Here is a 13,147-nt window from a genome sequence, read left to right as displayed (position 1 = left end):
GCAGCATGTTATTACCCTGGAGATTTGACCCCTTTTGAACTAACTACTGTACTTTGGGTCTCTTCCCCAGATTTTTTTTTCAGATGCTTAAAACAAAATTTACTTTCACACAGAGGGAGCAGGTTTTTAGTTATTTGTTATTGCATATAAGTGTCATTTGCAATGTCAACATTTACAACATATCCTTAATTCCTGCTGAGAAAGTCGGGAACCCTTTGTTAAACTGCTGCAGAAATGTAGAAGTATAAATAAATCAAACACCATTGAGAACTTTAAAAGAGATTTAGGTTAAATTGTTATGAATCTTAGTTTGTGCATTTTCCAAGAAATTCTATGGCAAAGTGTGATGATGTTTCTATTTGTTTACAATATATATTAATGTATATCCAGTTGTTTACAATATATATTAATGACTTAGATGAGGGAATTAAATGCAGCATCTCTAAGTTTGCGGATGACACGAAGCTGGGCGGCAGTGTTAGCTGTGAGGAGGATGCTAAGAGGATGCAGGGTGACTTGGATAGGTTAGGTGAGTGGGCAAATTCATGGCAGATGCAATTTAATGTGGATAAATGTGAGGTTATCCACTTTGGTGGCAAAAACAGGAAAACAGATTATTATCTGAATGGTGGCCAATTAGGAAAAGGGGAGGTGCAACGAGACCTGGGTGTCATTATACACCAGTCATTGAAAGTGGGCATGCAGGTACAGCAGGCGGTGAAAAAGGCGAATGGTATGCTGGCATTCATAGCAAGAGGATTCCAGTACAGGAGCAGGGAGGTTCTGCTGCAGTTGTACAAGGTCTTGGTGAGACCATACCTGGAGTATTGTGTGTAGTTTTGGTCCCCTAATCTGAGGAAAGACATTCTTGCCATAGAGGGAGTACAAAGAAGGTTTACCAGATTGATTCCTGGGATGGCAGGACTTTCATATGAAGAAGGACTGGATTGACTAGGCTTATACTCACTGGAATTTAGAAGATTGAGGGGGGATCTTATTGAAACGTATAAAATCCTAAAGGGATTGGACAGGCTAGATGCAGGAAGTTTGTTCCCGATGTTGGGGAAGTCCAGAACGAGGGGTCACTGTTTAAAGATAAAGGGGAAGCATTTTAGGACCGCGATGAGGAAAAACTTCTTCACACAGAGAGTGGTGAATCTGTTGAATTCTCTGCCACAGAAAACAGTTGAGGCCAGTTCATTGGCTATATTTAAGAGGGAGTTAGATATGGCCCTTGTGACTAAAGGGATCAGGGGGTATGGAGAGAAGTCAGGTACGGGGTTCTGAGTTGGATGATCAGCCATGATCATACTGAATGGCAGTGCAGGCTCGAAGGGCCGAATGGCCTACCCCTGCACCTATTTCCTATGTTTCTATGTGGCAAGGTTTTATTACTAGCTAATCATTGATTGGGCAATAACTTCATACTTTGAAGAAGTTGCAATACTTCTTTGGAATTCTCTTTGAAACAGTTACTTCCCCTCTTAACAAACCTGGCAAAACCCTGATCACGTTTAGTAATTTTGATCATTTTACACTAAAGCAGATCCTTTTTTGTTCTAAATGCACCTTTCTTGTAAAAGCTATGTATAGTTTATTATATAAATAATTTATATTTAAACGTAATTTAATTATAATTTATATTTAACATTGCTTATATACTATATGTGCCTCTGATGCCTCTCCAACTAAGTTTTTCATTGGAATTTTGCATACCTGTACTGTATTTGTGCATAAGACAATAAACTTGACTTTGACTGACATGCACATTTTTATTACAAGATTACCTTACACAGGCATAGCTAACGAATGGTGCAGTCAGAGCATGCTTCCATGGTAAATGAAAGGCTGTAATATTACAGTAAATGGACTCCAGCATGTGGAATCACCAGTGGGTTTCTTTGGTTCATCCATCACTCTATTTCGGTTTAGGTCCATTCTCCATCTTCCCTCATCAGCACCTGATATTGTTCCTGAACCTTTCTGCCTCAATTGTCCCAACTTGTCTTTGAAACCTGATCTATTTATTAATTGGCGATCTGATCTTCCATACCAAATCCACACATTCCCCTCCCCACCACCACCAAAAACATCATTCTGTGCTACACAGAACACCCCCTGCCCCTATCCCTGATATAATCGTGTCAGGATCACCAGGGAGTTCAAGTGCAGGAATCCCAAAAACTTTGACAATTCAAACAAAACAAAAGATTTATTACAGAAATTAATCAGCAAAACTATTAAGAACTCAGATAAACTATACAGAATTTTGAAGAACGGAAATCACTCATGACACACAGAAGAACTTAGTCTGAATTTCACCAGGCTAAACAAACAAAGAGGCATCGACCTGAAATATACGCTGGAGCACATAGGAATTCAGAACCAATCAGGCAGCCATTGTGTCCAGATGAAGCAATAGCCCCAAATGCCAACAAGACATTGAAAGTCTTGTGTTAATTTAATTGAATAATTGAATAAATCTGATAAATACAAAGAGAGCTTAACAATCCCCATGATACCAAATAAGACACCTGCAGCACAAAGTGAAAACCCAGAGCTAGTTCAAAGACAATTAATTAGACATAAAACATAAGCAATCCAAGAAACATTGCATACCCTTGAGGCTACACCAAGAAAATATAATCGACATACTAACTGAACAAAAGCTTTTCATCTTTTGTTAAATAAGCCTTGGTTGTGACAAGAAAGAACTGTGTGGTAACAAATCATGCTAGGCCTATGCTATTGCACACAATTCCTTGGTCCTTCTGTGCAATATGCTGTGGCCCCACTTTACATAAAAAATCTACAACATTAATAATATCCTTAAACATTTTTGTAATGATTTTAATGATAAAGGCAGTTTGAATTTCCTTTTACAGTAACATATAGTTCCTAAGAATAGAAGTGTATAGTTTGCCTTCATCGAGTGGTTACCAAGAAAGGGTAGAACAAGATAGAAATTCATCCTGAGTCACCTGTGCTATATGCTTGATAAAGAAAGGTATGTGTATTGTACTGCAGTTCTAACATTTGTTCCAGTGACTTCAATATAGCCAAGTTTCAGAAATGGAATGCAATATGCATATATGACTTCACCAACCATTTAGTGCATGCATCCAAGGATGAATTTTTATACTAACAACAGTATTAATCATAGCCTCTGCAGCTTTCATTTTAAACTTCTGATTCCAAGCTGCATTTAGGCAAGACCATATCAAAGTTATTAAACAATTGATTGTAAAATGGGGTGAATGAATCTTCAAATCCATCACACCAACCTATTATCCAGTCAATTAACATGCTATTTTGTTGTTTCTGTATTCCCATTCTTAAAGTAAAAGGAGACAGAGAAGTAATAGATATTCTCCTATCTGCAGAAGGTTCTGATAATTTATTATCATGTTTCAATCCTGAAAAAAATACTTTAACCTCATCTTTCTAATTACAGATGCTGACATATCTGCTGCGTCTTCCAAGATACAAGTCTGTTTTATTGTCTCCTCCATTGTGAAGGAGTCATGAGATTTCACTCTCTGGGACAGAAAGAGTGAGGAATTGAACTGCTGCAAGGGAGTCAGTATGGATTTGTGACAGGAAATTTCTGATTGAATCTGGTTGAGTTGAGTGGGTGAAGGTGAGAGAGTGGGCGAGTTGGTAAGTGGTGCTTGATGTGGGAAAGTGTGAGACCATGCACTTTGGTAAGAGGAATCAAAGGGCAGACTATTATCTAAATGGAGATTGCAAGTGAAAACAGCATAAAGAACTCTTGGTGATCTTGTTCGTGATTACAAAAGTTTAGCAGGCTGGTTCAGCAAGCAACTATGAAGGCAAGAGGAATATTGGCCTTTAAGGAAAAGGGTTAGAGTTAAAAAAGAGAGAAGTAGTGTTACAACTGCAGAAGGTGTTAGTGAGGCTGCACTTGGGATAACATGTATAGTTTATTTAAAAAAGAATATACTAGCACTGGAGCAGTCCAGAACAAATTCATAAACTAATTCTTAGGTTGAGTGGACTTCCCTATCATAAACTGCTAAAAAAAATTAGATTTTGATTCTTTTGAGGTCAGAAGAATAGGGAATGGAAGAATCACAGAATCATAGAACTGTACGGCATGGAAATAGGTCATGCTGACGAGTGGGCACCTATCCCAGCATTTAGTCCACAATCCTCCGTAATTAAGTTGTTCAAGGGCTTGTCTAGACACCTTTTAAATGCTGCCAGCAACTCATCTTCTATTACTGTCTCAGGAAGGGCATTCCAGACATTTACCACTCTATTAGTGAAGAAAGTCCCTCCACATCCTTTCTAAGTCTCTTTCCTCTTACCTAAAGCCTATATCCCCTAGCTTTATCTACATTTAATGTGGGTAAAGATTTCCTGTGCTCTAACATATCTACAGAATATTTCTCATAGTTTTATATACATCAAGCACATCCCACCTTACCTTCACTGCTCCAGTGAAAATAGACCTAGCTTCTCCAGTCCTCCTCCTGAATCCTCAACTGATTCATCTCAGGTAATGTTCTGCTAAATCTCTATTGCACCCTCTCCAATGCTATCACATCATTCTTATACATTGATTCAGATTCAGATTAATTTATTTATCATTTGAACTTTGAAACACACAGTGAAATGCAATATGTGTGTTAACAGCCAACAACACCTAAGGGTGTGCTTGGAGCAGCTTGTAAGTGTTGCCGTGTATTCCTGTGCCAACATATCATGCCCACAATGTTGAGCAGAGCAACAGCAACAAAGCAACAACAGCAGAACAAGTCCCTTTCCTCCTCCCATCCAGCCACACACCCACTCACACACAGACCTCCAAACTCATCTCAGATCCTCCGAAGGGTTTCGGCCCAAAACGTCGACTGTGCTTTTCCATAGATGCTGCCTGGCCTGCTGAATTCCTTCAGCATTTTGTGTGTGTTGTATGGGCCTCCAGCCTCCACTGGACTCACGCAGACACTAGGCCTCTGATTCCCCGATTGACCTCACAGACTCACAACCCCAGTGCTTTTGGCCATCTCATCTTGGTATCCGGGCTTCCGATCAGGTTTCAATCTTTGGCCTCATTTTTGACCCCAGGACTTGCTAATGAATGGACCTCGAATTCCAGGCTTTGAACTCTAAGCTCATTGACGATGGGACTCTGAACTCCATCTTCAAACTTCAGACTCTCCAACTTGTATACCTGGAGGTTTTGTCACCCATTTCAGACATGGCCCAAGTGCGGAGTGAGAGACACTGAAGCAGGCCGATAGTTCACAGACGTTAATGGGAACAGTGTTAAAGGGAAAAGAAAACAATAAACCCTAGGCCAAATAGGGCCATTAACTAAAACTCTCAAATGGAAAATGAAGCCTACCCTGCGGCTGAAAAGGACAACTAAGAATAAAACGAATACCGCTAGTCTTCAGAGTCAGTTGAATCGACAGTCCAATTTCTCAGGCAAGGCAGAATGCAAGCAGGCAGCAAAGCGATGCTGTGTCCAAGTCTAAACAAATACTACGACGGAATGAGTGGAGTTAAATACTATCACAATGAAATAATAATGAGCTGACACGTACATATTCATGAGCGCAATTGCTGAATCTGCTGCGCTGCCGAATCTATGGTTGTGACAGGCTCATTGGCCCTCATGCCTCCTGCTCACATGGATCTTTGATCCTACTGATCCTGCTGTAGCCTCACTGACTTGGGGAGAGGGGGGAGGGGACCAGCCATATCCTTTCTGGTCTTTGTCCACGGTCACTTTCGGGCCTGAAATTCATCTATGGATGTCCTTTATCCACATCATCTCTGGCTTTCAAGTGTGGACCAGAGGCCTAGACTCTGGCCTGACTTCTAACTTCCACATCCTGGTCGCTAAATCCTATTCTGACCCCTAACTCTGCTCTCTGTCCCCAAAACTATCCCTACAAACCTAAAAAAACAACTAAGTCTAAACCATGGGCTTAATGGAGACCATGGCTTGGAGCTATCTTGATCTTGGTGACTATAGCTACAGAAAGTGCCCCAGCAGAGGTCTGACCGAGGTTTTATAAAGTTGCAACATAGCCTCTTACTTCTGTATTCAGTACTGCAATTTATGAAGGCCAGTCTTGCATAAGTCTTCTTAACCATATTGCCTACCTATATCATCATGTTCAAGGATCTAGAGATACGTCCCTCAAGGTCCCTCTGTTCCTCAATATTCTCTGGCACCCTACCATTCATAGTGCACGTCCTAGCCACATTAGTACTCCCAAAAATGCATTACCGTACCTCATACTTCTTGGGGTTAAACTCTATCTGCTATTTTTCAATCCATTTCACCAACACATCAAGACCTCTTTGCAGCCTGGGACAATCTTCCACACTATTAACAACTCCGCCAATCGTCATGTTATCTGCACCTGTACTGATCATGCCTCCCACATTTACATGCAGATCATTTGCATCTGTTAAAAACAGCAAGGGTCCTGCAGTGATCCCTGTGGGACATCACTAATCATAGGCATACAACACAAAAACAAGCCTGTTATGTAATGCCTAGCCAAATTTGGATCCCATTTAAAGAAGTCTCTCATACAGGACCTTGTCAAAGGCTTTACAAAAGTCCGTGCAGAACATACAGTCTCTACTACTACGAACTCATTGATACACGTTGTTACCTCTTCACAGAATTCAAGATCAATTGGTCAAAGTCGACCTTACCTTAGCAAAGCAATGTTGGCTGTCTCTGATGACATAAGGGACTGCAGATACTGTAATCTGGAGTAAAAAAATGTTGTTATTTTGCTCTGATTAATCCCTGCCTTTCCAAATGATCATTAATCCTCTTCAGAGTTTTTGCCAATACCTTCTCTACCACTGGTATTAGTATCATAGGTTTATAGTTAATTAATCTTTCTCTGGAGCATTTCTTGATAAAAGTAGTCCACATTTGCTGTCCTCCAGTCATCTGATACCACACTTGTGTCCAGTAAAGATTAAGAATCTCTAGCAGAGTACAGAAATCTCTTCCCTTGTCTCCATTAGCAGCTGGGATACATCCCATTCAATCTTGGGGATTTATTGAAACATTTAAGATCTCCAGGGAGTGTGACAAGGCAGATGTTGAAATGGTTCCTATGGTGGGAGAGTCTCTAATGAGCTGTTGTAGTCCCATTATGTAGGTGGCCATTTAAAACTAAGATGTGACTGAATTTCTTCTCACTGAGAGTGACAAATCTTGGGAAATCTCTATCAGGCAGAGTTGCAGAGGTTAAAACATTGCAGGTTTTAATGAGGAAAGAGATACATTTCTATAAACACAAAATAATCTGCAGATGCTGTGATCAAAGCAACACTCTCAGTACGCTAGATGAACTCAGCAGGCCGAGCAGCATCATGCTGCCCGACCTGCTGACTACATTTCTATAAGTCAGGTGGAATTGGGTCTGTGAGGACTGGGCATGGAAAATGAGTTGAGGCCTCAAACAAATCAGTTCTTATGGAACGGAATCACAAGGAAGACCTGAGAAACCAAGTGGTCGGTTCCTGCTTCTAATTTCTTGTGTTCTTGTGAAGACTTGAGGAAGTCACTAACATGGGTGATGGTAGAACACAGAACAGTGCAACACAGGAACAGACCTTTCAGCTCACAAACTAATTAAATTAGTAATCAAATGGCTAACTAATATAGGGTGTATAAGATGATGAGAGGCATTGATCATGTGGATAGTCAGAGGCTTTTTCCCAGGACTGAAATGTCTAACACGAGAGGGCACAGTTTTAAGTTACTTGAAACTAGGTACAGAGGAGAGGTCAGGGGTAAGTTCTCTTAAGCAGAGAATGGTGGAGTGCATGGAATGGAGTGCCGGCAACGGTGGTGGAGACGGATACAATAGGGTCTTTTAAGAGACTCCTGGATAGGTACATTGAGCTTAGAAAAATAGCGGGCTATGGGTAACCCTAGGTAATTTCTAAAGTACATGTTTGGCATAGCTTTGTGGGCCGAAGGGCCTGTACTGTGCTGTAGGTTTTCTATGTTTCTAATCTCTTCTGCAGGCACCATTTCCTTTTCCTTCCATTTTCCTCACATTCATGTGCTTATCTAAATGTCTCTTAAACATCCATAATATTTCTACTTCTACCACTACCCCAAGCAGTGCATTCCAGGTACCCATCACTCTCTGTGTAAAACACTTGCCTCTCATATCTCATTTGAAATTACCCTTTCTCTCCTTAAATGCATGCCCTCTGGTATTAGAAAATTCAACCCTAGGAAGAAGATACTGTCTGTCCATTCTATGCCTCTCATAAATCTCAATTTCTTATAATAATCTTATTACCTCTATCATATCTCCCCCTAGCCTCCACCGGTCCAGAGAAAACAACCCAAGATTGTCCGACCTCTCATGATAGTACCTTCCTTCTAATCCAGGCAACATCCTAGTAAATTTTTTCTGCACCCTCTCAAAGCCTCAACGTCCTTCCTATCATGGGGCAACTAGAACTGTATTCCATACTGCAGATGCAGTCTAACTGGAGTTTTATACAGCTGCAGCTCAATGCCTCAACTATTAAAGGCAAGCATGTCATATGCCTTCTTAGTCACCCTGTCAACCCGTGCAGCCACTTTCAGGGAGCTGTGAACTTGGACACCAAAATCCATCTGCTTATCTAGAACTGTTAAGGATTTTGCCCTGGATGGTATACTGTCTCTTTACATTTGACCTACCAAGGTGCAACGCCTCACATTTAACCAGCTTAAACTCCATCTGCCATTTCCTCACTGTATCTGCAATTGATCAATATCCCAATGTTTTCTTTGCTCGTCTTCTATGCTATACAACAACATAATCTTCTTAGCATCCGCAAAATGATTAAACATCCATTTACATTTTCATCCAAATAATTTATACACTGTACATCACAAACAGTCGAGGCCCTGGTACAGATCCCTGTGAATCATAACTAATCACAGACCCCCAGCTAGAATAAGTCCCTTCGATCACTTACCTCTGACTTCTATGGGCAAGCCAACTGGTCATGAATCCATGTATCTTAATCTTCTGGGTGAGTCTCCCATGGCAGACTTTGTCAAACATCTTACTAAAATCCATGTCAGCAATATCTACAGTTCTACCCTCATCAATCACTCTCATCAAAAAACTCAATCAAGTTAGTCAGGCATGAATTGCCCCAAGAGGCAAGAGTTTTCCTCAATGTTGGTTAAACAGAGCATCTTCAATGTATTTTACAAGACAACAGCAGAAAAAAATATAAAAGTATGTAGAATTAAAGGCAACTCAGTGGATTGTTTTATTAACTAAGGTCATCATAGATCTGTACTGTAGTTACTTTATCTAATCTATAATTTAGATAGATTAAGACAATGTTAATTTATTCAGTTTAGCTAAGGAGGGCACCTGGGCACACACAAGGAGTTGAGATGGACCACTTTTGCAGGGATGCATTTTACTTTTATAAAGTTAAAGAACGTGGGCTGTTCTGATAAGATGGATATTTATCTCCCATCCTGAGCTGCCCCGGAAAAAGTGGGTTGCCTCCCTGAACTTCTGTAGTCCTACTGATGAAGGTGCTCCAAAGTGGTATTAGATAGGGAGCTGCAGAATTGAGAGGCAGTGACCAACAATGGATACATAAAATGAAATCAAATGATCTGGAGACAAATCTGTAGATGCCAATGCTTCCATGTTACTGTTTGTCCTTCTAGATGGAAAGATAATGGGTTTGGGAGGTGTGCTGGAGACACCCAAGTGTGTAAGGGAGTCATTATACGCCGTAGATGGAGGGAATGAATGCTTAATATAAAGTGCATGAACATATTTGCACATTTTTGTATGCCTCTTTAATGTGCACGCTGTTTACAACAGGGGCACTTCTGCTGGCTCCCTCTGGTGGGTCTTTTTTGAGTAAGCATATGAAGCATTGAGGATCAGAGATAGGAAACAGCATTCAGGTGCAGATAAAATTGACCAAGGTTTCTAGCTCGCATTGCAGTGGGTTACATTGCTCATTTCTCTGCATCTTTGAGCAGAAATTAAAATACAGGTGATTTTTTTTCCCCAGCAATCAAGAATGAAAGTAACCAGTGGTGGGGCTTATTTCCAACAACGAAGAGACAGCCTACGGAAAGGAGGTGCAAGAGCTCAAGGCTTGGTGCCAGGCAAATAACCTCTTCTTCAATGTCAACAAGACAAAGGAGATGGCTATCAACCTCAGGAGAACTCACAGCAGTCACAACACTTTTAACATCGATGGCACAGCAGTGGGAAATGCAATCAGTTTCAAACTCCTGGGAGTGCACATCTCCCACAAACGCTCATGGTCCTGGAACACATTCGGCAGAATCGTGAACGCTCACTATTAGCGAGCACCAAATAAGCTGCATCAGGGCATGGCACGGGAACTGCACGGCGAAAGACAGCAAGGCTCCACAACAGAGAGTCAAAACTCCACAGTGCATCACCAGCACTAACTTACCCGGTATCAAGGACAATTTACAGAAAAGGGCCGGAAAAGGGCCAGTAATATCATAAAGGATCCAACCCATCCTCCTCATGGACTGTTTGACCCACTCCTATTGAGAAAGGCAATATAGCATGCACGCCAGGACCACCAGCCACAAAAACAGTTACTTTCCCCAAGCACTAAGACTGTTCAACACCTCCACCCACTAACCCACCCCGCCACACCCCCAACAACCACTTCTTCATCATTTCCCATCAGTCACCTTATATACTGACACTCCTGTTCCTGGCTTCATTTTATGAGCATACAATCAATCTATGAATATAAGCTATCTTAGGTGTTTATATTTATTGTTTTTATTGGCAATGTGTTCTTCATCTTATTCTGTTTTTTGTGCAGTGTTGGATCCAGAGTAATAATTACTTCATTCTCCTTTACACTTGTGTAGTGAAAATGACATTAAATAATTCTGAATCTTGAATCTTAATCTTGAAAACTTTGGGCACTTGTTTTTGTTGCTTAGCTTTAGAATACATGGCATGGAACATAATATGGAACAGGTCCTTCACCCACAATGTTGTGCTGACCCTTTAACCTGCCAACCAAAATCAATTTAGCCATTACTTTTCACATAGCCCTTCATTTTCGTTCATCCAGGTGCCTAATTAGGAGTCTCATAAATGTCCCTTCTGCATCTGCTTCCACCACCACCCCTGGCAGGGTTACCACTCTCAGTATTAAAACACTACCTCTGATATCCCCTATAACTTTCCTCCAATTGCCTTAAAATAATGCCTGTCGTATTAGAGAAAAGCCCTGGCTCGCTCAGCCTATCACAGTCTTTTTTGATACAGTCCTTTTAATGTTCATGATACCTGCTGCAACTAAGGATTCCATACTATGGATTCAAGCCTAGGATATGATAATCTATGTCACAAAGTTTCACGTTAGATATTCATACTCCACTATCTACAAGTCCCTTCTAACTGAAGGAGCAGCAACACCCAGCAACCCATCCTTTCAACCCTAGCCTAACGATAGGGCAATTTAAAATAGCCAATTGATTATTATTATGATTATTATTATGAGGACACGCGGTCCCCTTTTATTGTCATTTAGTAATGCCTGCATTAAGAAATGATACAATGTTTTTCCAGAATTATATCACGAAAACACATGACAAACCGACTTAAAAACTAACAAAAAACCACATAATTATAACATATAGTTACAACATTGCAAAGCAATACAGTAAGTTGATAAGAACAGACTATGGCACAGTAAAAGTCTCAAAGTCTCAAAGTCTCTTGGAAGTCCCATCATCTCACGCATATGGTAAACCTCCAGCGCCGCCAACTTGCCGATGCAGCATCCGACCACAGTCCGACTCCGAGTCCATCCAAAATCTCCGAGCCCCCGACCACCTCTTCAACACCGAGCACCGAGCACCATCTCTGCTGAGCGCTTCGACCCCGGCCCCAGCAACAGGCAACAGGCAAAGCCGAGGATTTGGGGCCTTCGTCTCCGGAGATTCTCGATTGCGCAGTAGCAGCGGCAGTGAAGCAAGCATTTCAGAAGTTACTCCAGATGTTCCTCTGCGCTTCTCACAGCTGTCTCCATCAAATCCGGATTGTGCACGGCGCCCTAGTTACACATAATCAATATTCATTCGGAACGGCTGCGCACACTGCGTTGTGCCGCCATCTTCTCCTCCCCTCTAACCTATTCTTTAGAATATGGCAAGAAACTGGAGCAGCAGTAAAGAAACCAACAGTTCACAGGGAGAATGTACAAACTCCTCACAGGTGGAGCCAGAATAGAACTCCAAACTCTGTCGCCCCAAGCTGTAACAGGGCTGCGCTTACTGCCACTCTACCGCTGTACAGAATTTTAAGAAGTTGTGGTATCTCCACAACATCCTTGAACTCAATGTCATTAAGACCAAAGAACTGATTGTCGACTTCGGAAAGGGGAAGTCAGGGGAACACACTCTGGTCCTCTTCTGGGGATTAGCAATGGAAAGGTGAGCACTTTCATGTTCCTGGGTATCTCTGAAAATGTATCCTAGGCCCAACATATTGGTGCATTTAGAAAGAAAGCATGACAGCATCTACATTTCATTTAGAGTTTGAGGAGACTTTGTACGTCATCAAAGATTCTTGCAAATTTCTACATGTACACTACTTATTTAATTATATATAGTATATCTTTCTGAAATTTATAGTTTTTTTAAATGATGTTTTGCAATATACTGCTGCTGTAAAACAACTTATTTCATGGTACACAGTATGCCAGTGATATCAAATCTGACTTTGACTCTAATTCTGACAACACTTTCAGCACAGTAAATGAAGCAGTTTAAGAAGCTGCCTCATCTTCACCTTCCCAAATCAAAGGGAAAACCACCTTATGGTTGCTTACTTGGACTTAAATCCATCCCCCCCCCCCCACAATAAAAAAAGACATTGGCATACATCACAGGAAATCTTTTTTGAGGAATGATCTTGTTTTCTTTGGGGTCTTCACACTCTATGCTAATGTACAAATGAATTACATGAATAGTCTTTCTCTGACAACTCGTATATAAAGTGTCTCTCCTCCACCCTCAGGGTGACCTCATCTTGGCACAAGAGAAATGCCATGGACCCACATGTCTGTATGGGGATGGAAATCTGAA

Source organism: Mobula hypostoma, chromosome 7 (assembly GCF_963921235.1).
Source record: "Mobula hypostoma chromosome 7, sMobHyp1.1, whole genome shotgun sequence".
In the NCBI taxonomy this organism is placed as follows: Eukaryota; Metazoa; Chordata; class Chondrichthyes; order Myliobatiformes; family Myliobatidae; genus Mobula; species Mobula hypostoma.
The sequence above is the reverse complement of the archived record's forward strand: the minus strand, read 5'-3'. Positions refer to the sequence as shown.